The 14,589-nt window shown below is 40.3% G+C and overlaps 1 long non-coding RNA gene across 1 annotated transcript in view; it reads right to left on the reverse strand.

The window, feature by feature from the left end:
• Nucleotides 1–10,924, reverse strand: part of LOC121469509 (uncharacterized) — a 58,514-nt gene extending 47,590 nt beyond the window's left edge. The window contains exon 1 of the long non-coding RNA XR_005979626.2: nt 10,046–10,924. This is a non-coding gene — a long non-coding RNA (uncharacterized lncRNA). The remainder of the gene's footprint in view (nt 1–10,045) is intronic.
• Nucleotides 10,925–14,589: the final 3,665 nt, after the last annotated feature.

The raw sequence follows: 14,589 nt of genomic DNA on the forward strand, positions 1-14,589 counted from the left end.
ACTGCTCTGTCTTCCATCTGCCATTGTTTGAAGTATATGGGAATATAAGTTTAATCATAAAAATGGTGGCCCTGGCTGTGTGTACCACACGAATGTTCAACTTTGAGAAGATGAAGTGACCTCCAAATGGCTTACTGCTTTTCATTAATTTCTCTGTATAATTGAACATTTTTCGGCATCTCATTTAACAAACTGTTAAGCTCCTTATTGCACAGAAGGGCCATGTGATGCACAGGGATTCTGAAATGCTTCCCCTCATTCACAGTTCTCCTACTAATATCCTGGGCATTATTAGTAGTTCACAAAGCCAGCACATTTTCTTTTTGATAAGTGTCCCTGTTCTGCCCTCCTTTGTCCACCTCCAAATGCCTCCTAGTACTTACAAAGAATAAAGCCGTGCTGCCTAACTAGCCTGGTGCATTGGATTGCTATCCCTACTCACTCGGTTGCCTGTAAGGGGATATACTTATATCATGAAAGATAAATCCCAGCTAGAAATACAGGTCCCTGACAACCTAATCACTGAAACCCTGTCAAGTAACCCCTAATTTTAAAGCAAGTGGTTAATTCCCAGCAAATTGATTTATGCACTGTTTGAGGTTTGGTGAGTTGTGTTGTTCATCTGTTATTACCATGAACTCAGCTCAGCCTATTCATTTAGACCACTGACACAACACAGTGCATCTCCCAAGAAAATTTCCTTTGTCAGCACATCTAGAATTTGCTAATTAAATCAACGATGACATTATTCACATTCTGAAAAAAGCAACTTCTCTCTCCTGCCCCTCTTAATAAACATGTGTGTGCATAAACATGCACACACCCAAGCATGGTTTTTAGCTGGCATTTGCAAATGTGCTCAGTTCAAATCTTTGAAATATCTTTATTAACTGTTTTAGTGAGCTCTAGATCATCTGGTCACCTCAGTAGACACAAACTGTCTATATGCATGTGAATGGGGCAACAGAGGGAGCTGTATAATGTTCATTGGTAAACACAAGTCTCGCTTTTTCAGAGAACACCCCAAAGGGAGAATTTTGATAAAATGGTAGCGCTGGCTAGCAAATTCTTTTCTCATCTGTGTTATTGCAGCTGAAATGAATTCAAAACACCAGAAAACACAGGTCATCCCCAAGCCCTGTAATTATGGGTCCATGAAAATCCTTGTACCGTTTAGGGTGCAAACAATAGAAGAACATAGAAATGAACCTTTTTTGAGCACTCAGTAAATTTTTTCAAAGACTTCTTATCTTAAGAGGTTAAAAACTCTGATTAGTGACCAAGATAAAGCTATCTATGCTTAGGCTCCTGCTTCCCTCAGTGTTAGCTGCCATGGAAGGAAGCTTTATCTGCACATAAGACAGGTCCTGGTAAAGGCCCTTGGCTGTGCTGGGATACTGTTGGCCTTGCAGAACCATCTGAATTTGGTAGTACCTTCCCCTAGGGGCACATTATGTCTTTTACCCCCATGATGAATCCCATGTTTCCTCAGCTGCTCTACAGACCACTTATTACAGACAGGCTTATTACAGCCAGAATGTTTGCAATGCAGCTGAGGAGAAAGGTGTCTGTGACACTCTATCTCCAGCTCAGAAAGGTGTTCTTGATTCTTGTCACTTCCCCTGTGTTGTAGGTGCCTTATCCCCCATTGCCAGACCAGGACATGTCTGTTATTACAAGGTGTCATGGTTTGACACTGGCGCAATGCCAGTGTCCCCATGAAAATGCACCTTCCCAAATAAGTGCTGTGAGATGCGATCAGGAACAGAGCAGAGAAGGCCCAAGCTTAGAAATAAAGGAGAAAGAACTTTATAAAGCTACTACTATGATAAAAGACACACTAAATCCAGAATGAAAACTTTCCAAAACATTCCTCCTCCCCCCACCTCAACTCCAACAAACCACAGTGAGACACAAGTTGGACCCTCATTCAAGTCATCACCCTTCAGATAATCAATGCTCAATCCATCAAGGAGAGAGGAGTCTCCCTTGCACCATAGACAGTGACCCCCAGAAAACATAATTGCCATCTCTTGTGTTTCCACATCACACATGGCACTGCCTGGAGAAAATCTGCCAGTGTGACACTCTCCTTTCCGTGTCACAGTGCTTTCACCACTGTACATGGACAGATTTCTCACAGGGCTCCTTTAAGGAGCTTTGCCAAGGACCAAAAAAACAACAGTTCAGTTTCTCATTTTGGGACCACAGTTCCCCCAGTTTTCCTCCTCCCCTGGGGCCAAGGGTGCAAGCAGCGATCTTCTTCTTCCTGAAGACAGAGGGCATCCCCACACCCTCCTCAGCTTTTCTCTGTTCACTCCACTCCTGTGCTGGTAGTTGCTGAAACAGGTCTCTTGGCTCACCATTGCACCCCCCTAAAAATGCAGTCTCTGTTGCAGGAGAAATTGGTTCTGTCTATGGCTAACAAGAAAAGTCTGGCCAAAAGCCACTCCACCATCTCCTCCCACCTAGGATCCTTTTCCTAACATCTCAGGTCCCAGACTGTCTCTCTTCTCTTTCAAACCAAGGACGAGTAATATTTCATAAAGCTTTCATTTCCCAGGAAAGGGTTAAAGTCCCAGACCCCCTGGACAGCTGAAATTTTGGCCCAGGACTCCTTCTCCCATGGCTGGGCACCTTCTCCCCCCTTCTCCTTCTCCTCTGCCGGCAAACTTCCAGGTGCCTTCAGACTGTCTGTCTCTTTCCCTCTGGGGCGGGGAGTGGGGAGGGGGAACAAAGACATCTCAGATTTTCTCCACACTTCCATCCACAGGAGCTGGCTCAGTTCCAGACCCTTCACCCCTGGTCTACCTCTCCAGGCCTCATGGCTTCCCCTCCTACACCCAGCCCATGGCTGGGCAGAGGAGAGTCTGCTTCCTTTGATGACCGGAGCCAAAGAGACAGTTCTACTGGGAGTTCTTGCTTTTAACCTCTGTGTTCTCAGAGGTGTGTCCAGCCTTCAGTGGTCACTCCAGGTGCCGATATCCAAACCTGACCACTGATTGGTTTGACCCCAACTTCCTGAGAAAGTTCACTTCCATGTCAAACCATGACACAAGGACATAAACAAGAAGATGACAAGAAAATGGGAAGCTGTTTCAAAACCAAATGGCTCTATCACTCTGGTCTGTACTTGAACCAGAGTGTGGCAACTCACCAACATTACCCTCAGACTCTAATTGCAGAATAGCAGCTAGTTTTTTATCCTTCTGAAGACTGAATTAAAACCAAATTTCACTTCTCAGGATAAGCTGACCACTTAGCAGGCTCAGAAAAAAAAAAAAAAAAGAAACACTACACTATGCTATGACCTTCCTTTTCAAAGACAGGGGTGTGCAGGGATATGCAGGGGTGTTTTGCTGTATATCTACTATCTTCTGGCTGGAAAAGTCTTTCCAATATTACTATTTATGACTGACCTATTTGTGTTACTACTGAGACATAAGTGGTGCATGGTACCGCCCCTTCCAAGCAGGTCTTGAGGTAACACCTCCTTAATCAAACCCAAAGTATCCTCAATTTTTTTCATTCCATTTAATTCTGTTTATTGAAGCCATTTAATACCCTTGTTTAGTCAAATACAGTCTTGATGTATGCTCTTGGCCTGCTGTGGAAAGGTTACAGCATTTCATGCTTTCATTCTTCATATCTGAAACAGCAGTGCAGTTTTTCCACCAACTCATTGCTTGCTAATGAACTTTTTTTTTTTTAAGCAGCCTGTCACTTTGTTTAATGTTGCAAAATAAGGCAGTCTTTAAGTGGGATCTGATTTTGCTAAGAGATGTCTAAACTTAAGTGAGATAATGGATGTAACAAAATACCACCAAATATGACAGCTTTGTTCTGCCAATGTAATTTGCTGATTCTGGAAACCAAACGCAGAACAGTCTGTGCCAGTCTTAGAAAAGAGGCTTGTTTGACAGATATAAACCTGCTTAAATATCAGCATACACTACATTAAATAGCAGATTTCTGCATTCATTTGTGGGTTTTAGTCACTTGTCATAACACAGGGTTTTTATTTTATTTTAAATGTCTCATTGCTCCTATCACTCTGGTGCCCAAATGCAGTTGGCTGCTTCCCCCTGCTCCCCACACTTAAAGCTAGAAGGAGATATTTCTTGTCAGCGACACCAAACTCCCCTAATTATAATAAGGTTAAAAATCATACATACCTTTTCATTCATTTCAGGGAAAAAAAAAAAAAAGGTATCTATCTGCTGTGTTGTGGAGAAACTTTGGGTTGGACTTGTTCGTCATCTTTCTGCAGGTAATGAAAGAATGTATATATTCAGAATGGAAGTCTAGGAACACAAGCTGTTCAGAAACTGCTGTTTTTTCTTGTTAACTATGTTCCATTAAGAGATGTTCCTAGAACCATGAAATAGAGCCATGAGTATTTCCTGATAGTCAGACTCTCAGTGGTCTGTAACAGTATCTGCGTGTAGTTCAGATTCAGAGTTGTAAAGTATGTGACCAAAAGTTACTTGATTTACCAAGCTTCTGCATTCACTTGGATCTTTTTTAAATCCTCCAACACATACACATATATAGACATACCAGGCTATCTTCTGTTTGCTTGCTATCGACACTTCCACATTTATCAGGCTTATTTCACCTTACCTTAGTCCTGTCCACAGACTACTTCCACAGTCTCTTCCTCCTCTCTGCAGTTCTCCCATATTGCTTTTTTACGCTCTCCATTTTTCATATTTAAAGTTTTAAGATCTTTGGACCTTTTTTTTTAACAGCAATGTATTTCTTCACTTAAATATTGGTAAGGTCCTTGTGACCTTCCAGGTGCTGATTCTGACACTCTCAAATAAAATTAACTGTAATTGTCACATATTACATGTTGCCAGTTTTCCATGGTAAATTCTGCCCAGGAATGTGATGTTGGCAACTCTTTCTCCTGCAAAGGAGGTGTTTTCAAAATGATCACCCATGTACTAACTCTCCAGCACTCAGACCTGCCTTATGCTAGTTTGTTTTCAGACACTTTGGATCTGAACATTAAATGATGATTTTTTTAGATCAACAAAAATTAATGGTGCTATGACATTTCATCTCACTGAAGGATAATGCATCAAAATATGTTGTCCTGACCCCACTGGAAAGAAAATTATTTTTCCTAGTGACCTGAATTTTACTTTAATTCTGTTCTTACTTATATGGATTAAGCTCAGGGAAATCATAGGTTTTTAATTATTTGAATCAACCAACTTACAAGCCTCTTATTTTGATAGCAAATTAATAGCTATTTTTAGGCTAAATGAGTGATTTTTTGGGGGGAAAATATACAATAATTAAAAGGAAAGACAAAAGTCAATCTACCCCCCAATTTAGAGTTGCATCACTCAATCCAGAAAATATCTTTCATATTCTGTTATACAGCAGAAATTTCTGGTTGTGTTACCATTCTTATTTTGTAAGTATTTGATATTTTAAATTTAAACAAGTAAAGCAATTAAGCTGAGACCTCTTCAGAGAACCAAGTCAGTGCCAGTCTTCTCTTTCCCTATCCCACTAAGACTCATGTAGTAGAGTTAGTGGCTTATTCAGGCCTCTTCTTTCAGTCACATAGCAGAAGGAATCATGAGACCCTGCCTTGGCTGCTGAGGCCATATAATTGTCCTTTTTCTTATTATGGAACTGAAAAGTCCCAAAAGGCTAAATACAGAACCATTATTCTGGCCATGGTGTAATCTCTGGAGACTCTGTTATTCTTCCCAAATGGGTAAGACATGTAAGGTTTACTAATTTTCTTCATGAACCTGACAATGTCAAACACCCTGCAACAGGCAGAGCTCTGCCTGGGAAAAAGCATCGGGGACACGGCACAATTTGGACAGGTATGGCACAGAGGAATGATACCCTGGAGTAAGTCACATTTCTCCCCAAGGAGGCACAGTGAAGGTCCCCCCCTAATCTACAAGCATGCATTAGGCAGGATGGAGGGTGCTGGGTGGACACAGAGGGTTGGCCTTTAAATAGAGGACCTTAAAATCTGTGAGGTTTTCACACCACAAGAACTAATCTGTGGGAGTGAGTGGGATCAGAAAACAAAGCACTTTAAGCACTGTGTCCTCTAGCAAGAACAGCTATTCAGATTAGATATTGATAGTATGCCTATATTTATAGCCACTGAAAAATGACCCAAGATGGAACATTTTCTTTGATAAAAACAAACCCTTGTCATTTTACACATTTTAGCGAAATTGCTGATAATCTAGCAATGAGAATCCTTACTTAATTTTAAAGAAGTAAACCTCTGTCTCATTCTGTTTATAAATTTCCTGTGCCTAAAAGACTTAGGGTAGAGCATCTTTATTACTACTTAACTCAGAAGCATGAGCAAAGAATATTTTTGTGAAATCTCAGTTTCTTCTGCAAAGACTTCCTGGAAGTTTTGACACTCATTATTTTAGGAGTGGCCAAGGTGGAGGAGAAAATTCTGACTTGACACGGTAAAGAACATGTCTGAAGGTCGATTTATTTTTGTCCTGGTAGAAGCCTGTAGTAACCATGCAAATTCAGTGGTGCTGGCATATTTTCCTCAAGATGGATGGACTGACAAATCCTGGGAAATTTAGGTTCGTAATTAATTTGAGCAGTGATAATGAAAGACAAGATCTTTTGTTTAACCCTTCATGCCTTCAGCACCAACAAACCATATACTTGTAAAAGATAAAGTTGATTCCACTGGTAAAACTAAGGTATAATTCCCACTGAGGTAGATGAATCTGGCAGAAGGAGAGATGGGGGGAAGCTTCACGTTATTTTTCCACTGGATACTACTTTCAACTATTAAAACAGCAAACTCTAAGCATTAGGTAACATCTGCAGATTAGTGACTCAAAAGCAAGTTCCACAGATAGATATAAAGGTGATTAGTGAGAGCTTTGTCTTTATTTTCCAAAGGGTCCCAGAAGCCTAGCAACATTGCTGGTCTCTGACACACATGGAAATTTGCTACTCAGAATCCTATGGGAAAGAAAATGCACTTTATAACTAAAACTATTCAGAATAATCCATCTTTTTTGAAGGCCAAAACTGAGAGAAGCTATTTAAAGTGAATTTAATGTGACTTCCACTGCAGAGGATGGGAAGCCAAAAGGAGAAGTTTAAAAAAAAAAAATCAATGAATGCCAAGAGTCAGAGAACCACCCACTCATCCAGGCAAGCCAGAGAAGAGTGCAGGAGACACATCTGCCAGATAAAATACATTACAAACAAAATTAGATCCAAAATATTGATGATCCCAACCATCAGCAGAAACAGGAGAACCAAGAGAATTTAACTACATCTGCAGAGTCTAAACTGGAATTAAAAATGAGGGCTGACTGCTCAGGTCAAACAAGCCTCATCACCAGGAATCCAAGCAAAATAGAGGCTTTATTCATGTATTTTTATTCACACCAAATTGTTCATATTATACAAATTACCCCATTGACTTCAGCAAGGCTACATGAGTCAGTGTCCTATTCAAAATTATTTGAGGCACTAGATTTGAGTCGTAAGTGTGATAGTTTCCTTTCAGTCTCTTAGAGCATAGAGCTGGAAAGAAGCTGGATGGCACAGACAAGGCCATATAATGGGTAAAGGTAGATATCAAGTGGAGAGTTCACGACCAGCCCAAAACCAAAGTCCTCTGCACACATTCCTGGAGGAAGAACTATCTCCTGGATTCCCTCTCACCTATAGAACAGTTTCAGATGCACCATTGGACACACTCTAAGTAAGATGCCTCACCACCTGCAAAAGCAGAGATTTCTGCTGACATCACACTCCTGGTAATCTAGCAGAGCTGTTTTGCTGCCATACAAAAAGGAAAGCCCAAACCTGAAATTGCATCTTCTAGCTCTTGGCTGACCAACAGCCTTGGAAGGGGACTTTGATACAGCACAGATGCAGAAAATTGTAGTAACTGCAGATCCACCAGACAGTGGGTTTACCAAGGACAGCCATCACCAAAAAAACCTGTTGGGGCTCCAGATCTCCTGGGTATCATACAGAAAACTGTCTGCACACTGAGGTATAGAATCTCAGAATTATAAATGTTGGAAGATAACTTCAAGATCATTTTGCCTAACCATCAACCCAGCACCAACATAATCACGCTTAAAGCATATCCCCAAGTGCCACAGCCAGACACTTCTTACAATTCCAGAGGTGGTGACTCCACCACATCCCTGATCAAATTATTCCAAGGCCTGACCACTCCTTCAGTCAAAATTTATTTTCTAATATCTAATCTGAACCTTACCTATAGAGCAGATATGAAGATAAAAGGTTGACGTAAGCTTACCCTATGCACACCACCAGATCAGCAAGGCTACTTCTTCCAGATTGGACCTCATTAAGTTTTACACAAGTCTTTCCACATTCTCATCAAGGGTGCAGGTCTTTGGGTCCTGCTTTGGAAAAGCATGTATTGACAAAAACTCCCTTCAATTACACCAATAAAAGCACTCTCATGTCTGAAGTCAGCTTCAAACTAACTAGTATGAGGTAAAAAATGTGTTGGTGCTGTAGGAGGGCTATTTTTTCATCCTTCAAGGCAAGTAGGCCAACATTCTGGTACTTTGCTATATGAGAGTCTAAAACTTGACTGAGGTAGTGCATCGTTGTTGTATCATTATCACAGGGAGTTTGATTCATTAAGATTGAAGGAGGACACCAGTAAGGGTTCCTCTTGAAGCTTAGAGAAAAGATAACCCCCCCTCTCTTAATTAAAACACCATGTGTAATTAATTATTGTACAACTCATAGCTATATAAACTATTAGTCTTCAAACCATGTTTTAGTCTTCATTTTGGCTTTCTTCTCTCCAAACCCTCAGAGAGATGTTTGTGGCTACAGACCCATTTGCAGGTACAAGGTTTTTGGTTGTTGTTACTTTTTCAGTTCAGCATTTCCTATCCCAGAGATGATGAGAATGCTCTCCTCACTCATCACAGGGTCTTCTAACTCCAGCATCAGGAGGTAGAGAATTGAGTTTGCTCACTGTGAGAAGTGAGCTGCTCTGAAGGCAGCTTGGGGAGTAAGGACAATAGTATTTCACTCATACTTGAAGAGCAAAATGAGAACAATTGAACACTGTGCAACAGGGATTTGCATATAGGTACTTCATGGGTTTGGCATAGATATTCAGAAAAATTAACAGAATAAACTTTGGCCCTTGGTGCCTCTTATGCTTCAATATGGTACAGTATTGTCTATGTTTTTTTTTTTTTCCCCTGGAAAACTTTTACAGACATTGGAAAATAGTGGTTGGTAATGCTGAGCTCCCAAAGGGTTGTCAGAGACCTTTCTTCTAGTCCTCTTAACCTAATTTTTGCATTACACTTTGACCCTGACGCAGAGCAGGAATGTATGATCAAGGTTATTTTGCCATAGTACAAACACTGTAGTTTGTCACAAACATAAAATAGGATGACTCCTGAGATAGTAGGGCTGCAATTCAAAGACTCTCCTGTTTGTCCTAGTTAATGAAGAATAAAACGTATTAGTCTGTAGTAGAGAGAATTTTTGGTAACCTTCCTGCAGAAGATACCCAGAGTGACTGTCCTTTAGCAGTTCAGTAAAAAAAGGCTTATAAACATGTTTTCTTTAAGCCTATGTACACAATAGGGAAAACCACATAATAGAAGTGGATTATTCAGAAAAATGTTTTGCTGAAAACTTGATAAAAAGGTTTTGGTCCCATGGCAGAAAACTTAGTTACAAAAGAGGAGGAAAAGAGACTGCTCACCACTTACAGCCCCTTATCTCACAGATGTTATCAAGGTTTCAGTTCAGACTTACCGGCACTGAAAGCAGGAAGGAAGAACTTCACAGGCGTGATTACTCCCTGCAACTTTCCCCCCTTGAGTCTGAAAGTGTCTCTCATTCTCAAACAGTTTAGTTCAACACTGGTAACAATATTATTGCCATTAGCAATATGGACAAATTTCCAGCTAGAAAGGAATTTCAGTTGGCAAGGACGTACTCCATGCAGCACACACAGATGTCCCTACAAAGGAGGCAGAATATTTCCCCTCACCTTTGCTCTCTTGCAGTGGTGCCTCGTTTTCCCAGGGAACCCAGCACTCAGCTCCTCTGCAATCCTGACTCCAAACTCTGCCTGCCCTGGCCCTTGGAGCCTGCTTTGAATGGGCGATGAGCCACTCCTATAGCTGACTGCAATCTTCATTGAATAAACAAGGCAGATACCCTTTTTAATGAATGAAACACATTCCCTTTTATTATAGTGGCTCAGACAAAAAAGAAATGGGGGTGGAGAGAGTTCTAATAATTCAGGTATGATTAAAAAGGGGATATTTACTGGCTTCTAGGCCTTGGGGAGAAAAAACAACACGGCAGCATGGTTTCTATATACATCCCTAGGGAAAAGTTCAAGAAATAAGAAAATGCATATAACCATTGTTCGTGTGCATTATGCAAGCTTTAAAAAAAATAGATAGGGCTGAGTTTCAGAGTATCGGGAAAAGTATTTGGGCTGCATTTAAGTGAGAAGGATTAGCTTGCATGATGTTGATTTATAAATGGCAACAACCAATCCCTTATATTCTCTCCTGCAGCCATCTCTCCTGCACAGTAATTCCCAATGTTCCCTTTTGAAAGCCCTTGATACTCAGTTAGCCCCGAGGTATAATGTTTGATAATATAACTACTGCTTCTGTCACTGCGTTTTGTACAAACGCATTATATGTGGCCCAGAATGGTAAAGATTTATGTATGGGTATGGAAAATAAAAATCAGCATTGATTAAAAGCCCCAGATAGACCATCCAATCCCGCCCAGAGAACATCAGTTATTTTGCATTTTGACGTGGCGATTGATAACTCATAAATGCAAGCAGGAATGACAAATGCGGATGGAAACTGGCTTTGACAAAAACGATAACAGTATCAGTCTCGAGGGGCGATGGAGGTATAAGCAGGAGCTGTTTAAAATATTTAATCATTTTATGAAGGCTGCAAGATGTTGTTTGACCCTGAAGGAGTGTGAATGTCACATGGATCAGAAATTGCCAAGTCTTTGAAGTGAAATAAAAAAAATGGTGTTATTATAGATCCTTCTTGACATCCTATCATTTTTGTATAGGATTAAAAATATGTATACAAAGCTCTAGATAAAGGACTCCGGCAAAAGATGTCTTGGTTGAAGGGAAAAAAAAAAGTAAAGACATACTGTTGTGAATTTTTTCTTCAAAATCCCAAAGCGTCTCTTTTATATTCTTCTGGAATGGCATGAATAGAACCAGCAGCCCCCTAGTAAAAAGACTCCTTTGGTTTTTAACTACAGGGTAAATTACACTTTACTTTTGTTACCTTGGGTCTGACTTTTGGTCTTCAAAAGAAATTTTTTTTCCCCTTGTACTTAACAGAGCAATGGGTATTGTGTGTGAATATATATAAGTATATCCATATGACCCCTAGCTGTAGCACTACATTAAACATATTTATTTTATTATATACATGTACAAAGGGATGCAATGTGGAAGGTGTGGGGTTTTTTATAGGAGAAAGAGGAACTGGCAACTCAACAGTGAATTGATACACTTAATTATTATCTACGTTTGTGTTTTCAAATTTTCCATGTCTTCCAGAATACCTGGAACCTAACCAGTCAAGAAAAAGTACCAAAGCCACAAGTAAATTCTGAGTGAATATTCCCACATGAATGAGAATTAGTTTATGTTTCACTGTGGTATATCAGCAGATGAAATATTACACTGTATATTTCCTCTTTATCTAGTGTATTTCTTCCCTCCCTCCCTCTTCTGTACCCTCATCTCTCCCTTAAGTAACTGGGCTTTGCTTTATTTTATTATTTGAATTTTGTTTAGTCAGGGGCATATGGATGTTTAGAACGACATTTATTTCAAGGGGGGAATTTCTGAAAACCGTGGTTCTTTTAGGGTCTGGTTTTGTCTTGTCCTTGAAATATGCTCTTTCTTTTCTTTCCAGTTTGGCCTGTTCCATATATTTCTTCAGGGCAATTCATCATTTAGACTCGACATATAATTTGTTTATTCAGTAGTTATATATATGCAACCTTTCTTTTTTCCCCTCCCATTAAAGATTTTGCTTTCCTATCACAGATGTTTTCATCAAACCTCTGGTTTATGCCTTTACCTAATATTCACTGCTAGAAGCGTGCAAAGATCTTGCTTGCTTTGTATTAAGTTCCCCTTGTCCTATCCAAACCACTAGGAAATTACACATATTCAACTTCACAACAGACCCCTCATGGTACAGTGCAGTCACAGCTCTTTGTGTATCCTGCACGAGCTGATCCTTTTATTTGCTTAGGGTAGCACAGATGCTTTGTTCCTCGCTGTGGAAGGGATTCTGCTATTCTCATTTACATGTCCCATTGATTTCAGCTAAGTACATACAGTACATGGTATTGCAGCAAAGACCATTGGAAATATCTCTGTTATTGCAGCATGCTGCACACTCTGCAGCAAATCTGCACCACAATAAACCTCTTCCTGCAGCATCCAGAGATCCTCAAATAGCAGCAGGGGAGAAATGCCTGATGGTGTCCTGAGTGATACATTACATTTGACTGTCACTTCTGGTCTGCCTGCTGGAGTTGTTCCATCCCGGTTATTCAGTAAAGAAATTTCAGGGTCGTTTGGGTTTTTTTTCCCCTCCCATTCTTATGAATTCCAGACCTTTTCCTCCTCCATTCACAAACGAGCTCCCCTTTTGAAGTCTGAATGACAAGCTGAACTTCGTGATCTTAACATAGATCCTTACAACACACAGTTTTTTGAATATTTCCTCAGGAATATCTCGTGCTGATGGACAATGCCAGAAAGGACATATGCTTTTGTTGCCATTTTACCCATGCACCTTGCCTCAGTATGTCCCAGTCACATCCAGGACTGTTGATTTTAATTTGCATGTCTCCTGGTAACAACAGGAGAGCATTCATTTCAGAAGGAACTGAATTTGTCCCACAACCTTTGCCTCTATTTTAAGCTAATAAAATTCCTCCCTGCCTTTTTTTTTATCTTTTTTTCCCTGTCACTGCAAGAGGGTCTGTCTCTCTAATGACACAGGTGGATGTGGTACTTGCCAAGGGGAGCAAAGTATTAGAAGCAGAAAAATATCTACTGACATTTCACCACGTGAGTGGCTTTGGGATGGCACAGGGAACACTCTCTCTGGCAGCAAAATCCCCAGGCCAGGTCCTTGCTGTAGACAGGGTATTTTCTATTCGGGCCAGTACACAGCAGGGCTGTGACTGACACCACAATGTCACCTCCAGCTTTGAGCCCATTTGCAGTTGAAGGCGCCAGCAATGGTGGGTCAGCTTCCCTCTTCGAGGAGAGAGCAAAGCCCAGCTTGTCCAACCAGCAAATTTAGATAAAGTCAGCTCATCTAAATTATTTGTAGCTTCTATTCCTGTTCAAATATGTGTACTTTTAAAATACAAGTGGAAGCCAACAAAGGAGAGATATTTTGCGCAGCCATAGTCTCCGACTTAGATATCTAACTGCTTTTAATTGGAACCGTAAGTCATTCAACCATCAAAATAAATGCTGGTCAGAAAGTAGCAGCTGATTTTATAAGCTGGATACATTAAATGGACCTTGCATGCATTTAACCAGCCCTGCACCCTCCTGGAAAGAGAAGTTTTTGTTCCTACTGTAGGAAAGCTAATTCTGCCACTGACCTTTCTACAGTCATCCCCTTGCTGCCTGCCTTCTCCCAGAGGCTGTCATTCTCCATTTTCACACCAGAATGGGGTAGCACTTTGGCTTGCCAGTGTTATTTGCCTGAAAATGCAAATTTAGGTAAACCATGACACTCATGAACCTATGATTTGTGTTCCTCAGCAATTTTTCATTTCTTTATAAATAAAAGGCTAATTTATTAAAATTTTACTTTGGTAAAACAGAGAATTAATAAAGATAGTGAAATGGGTTTTTTTTAGGAGAGTGCAAGATTTCCATATCAGCAGAGAGCTAAAAACCAAAAGAATTTGGAGTAGATCAAGTTGATCTGCTTTTGTAACTTTTCCATAACCTGTTAGCAACCTGTAGTGGTCATTTTCCTCACAGTTCTTCTCCCAAACCTCTAACTTCTTTTCCCCCTGAGGATTTCTTTCATGCAACTCTTTAAACCTGCTTGCTTGCTCCTTCACCTATTCCTCCCTCAACTCATCCCATAGGATGCTTAGTTTGGAAACCTCTTCACTATAAATCCAACCTACAGAAAACAAACACATTTGGGAAGACTGGAAGAATGCCTAGGTATCTTAGTGCACTGGTTGGATCTTACATTTTTTTATTTAAAAATTAGCTTCTTGTGCCAGATAATCTGCCAGCTTCTGTGTTATGTGTGGATCTGCTGAGGCTGCATCTTATAAACCAAACAGAGTTTGGTCAGTGTATTAAATTCACCCTTGTTTATTTGACTATCATTTGTTTATCAGGAAAAGACTGGTCCAGACCTTAATCAAAATGAGGAAAATTAAATTCCTACTAATTAGGGAGTTTTCAGCACTTGCTAGATCTTTTCAAAGATGAAGAGGTTAATCATTTGCAGTCAGACAGTAAGAAATGAA

This window comes from Taeniopygia guttata, chromosome 2 (assembly GCF_048771995.1).
Source record: "Taeniopygia guttata chromosome 2, bTaeGut7.mat, whole genome shotgun sequence".
NCBI lineage: Eukaryota > Metazoa > Chordata > Aves > Passeriformes > Estrildidae > Taeniopygia > Taeniopygia guttata.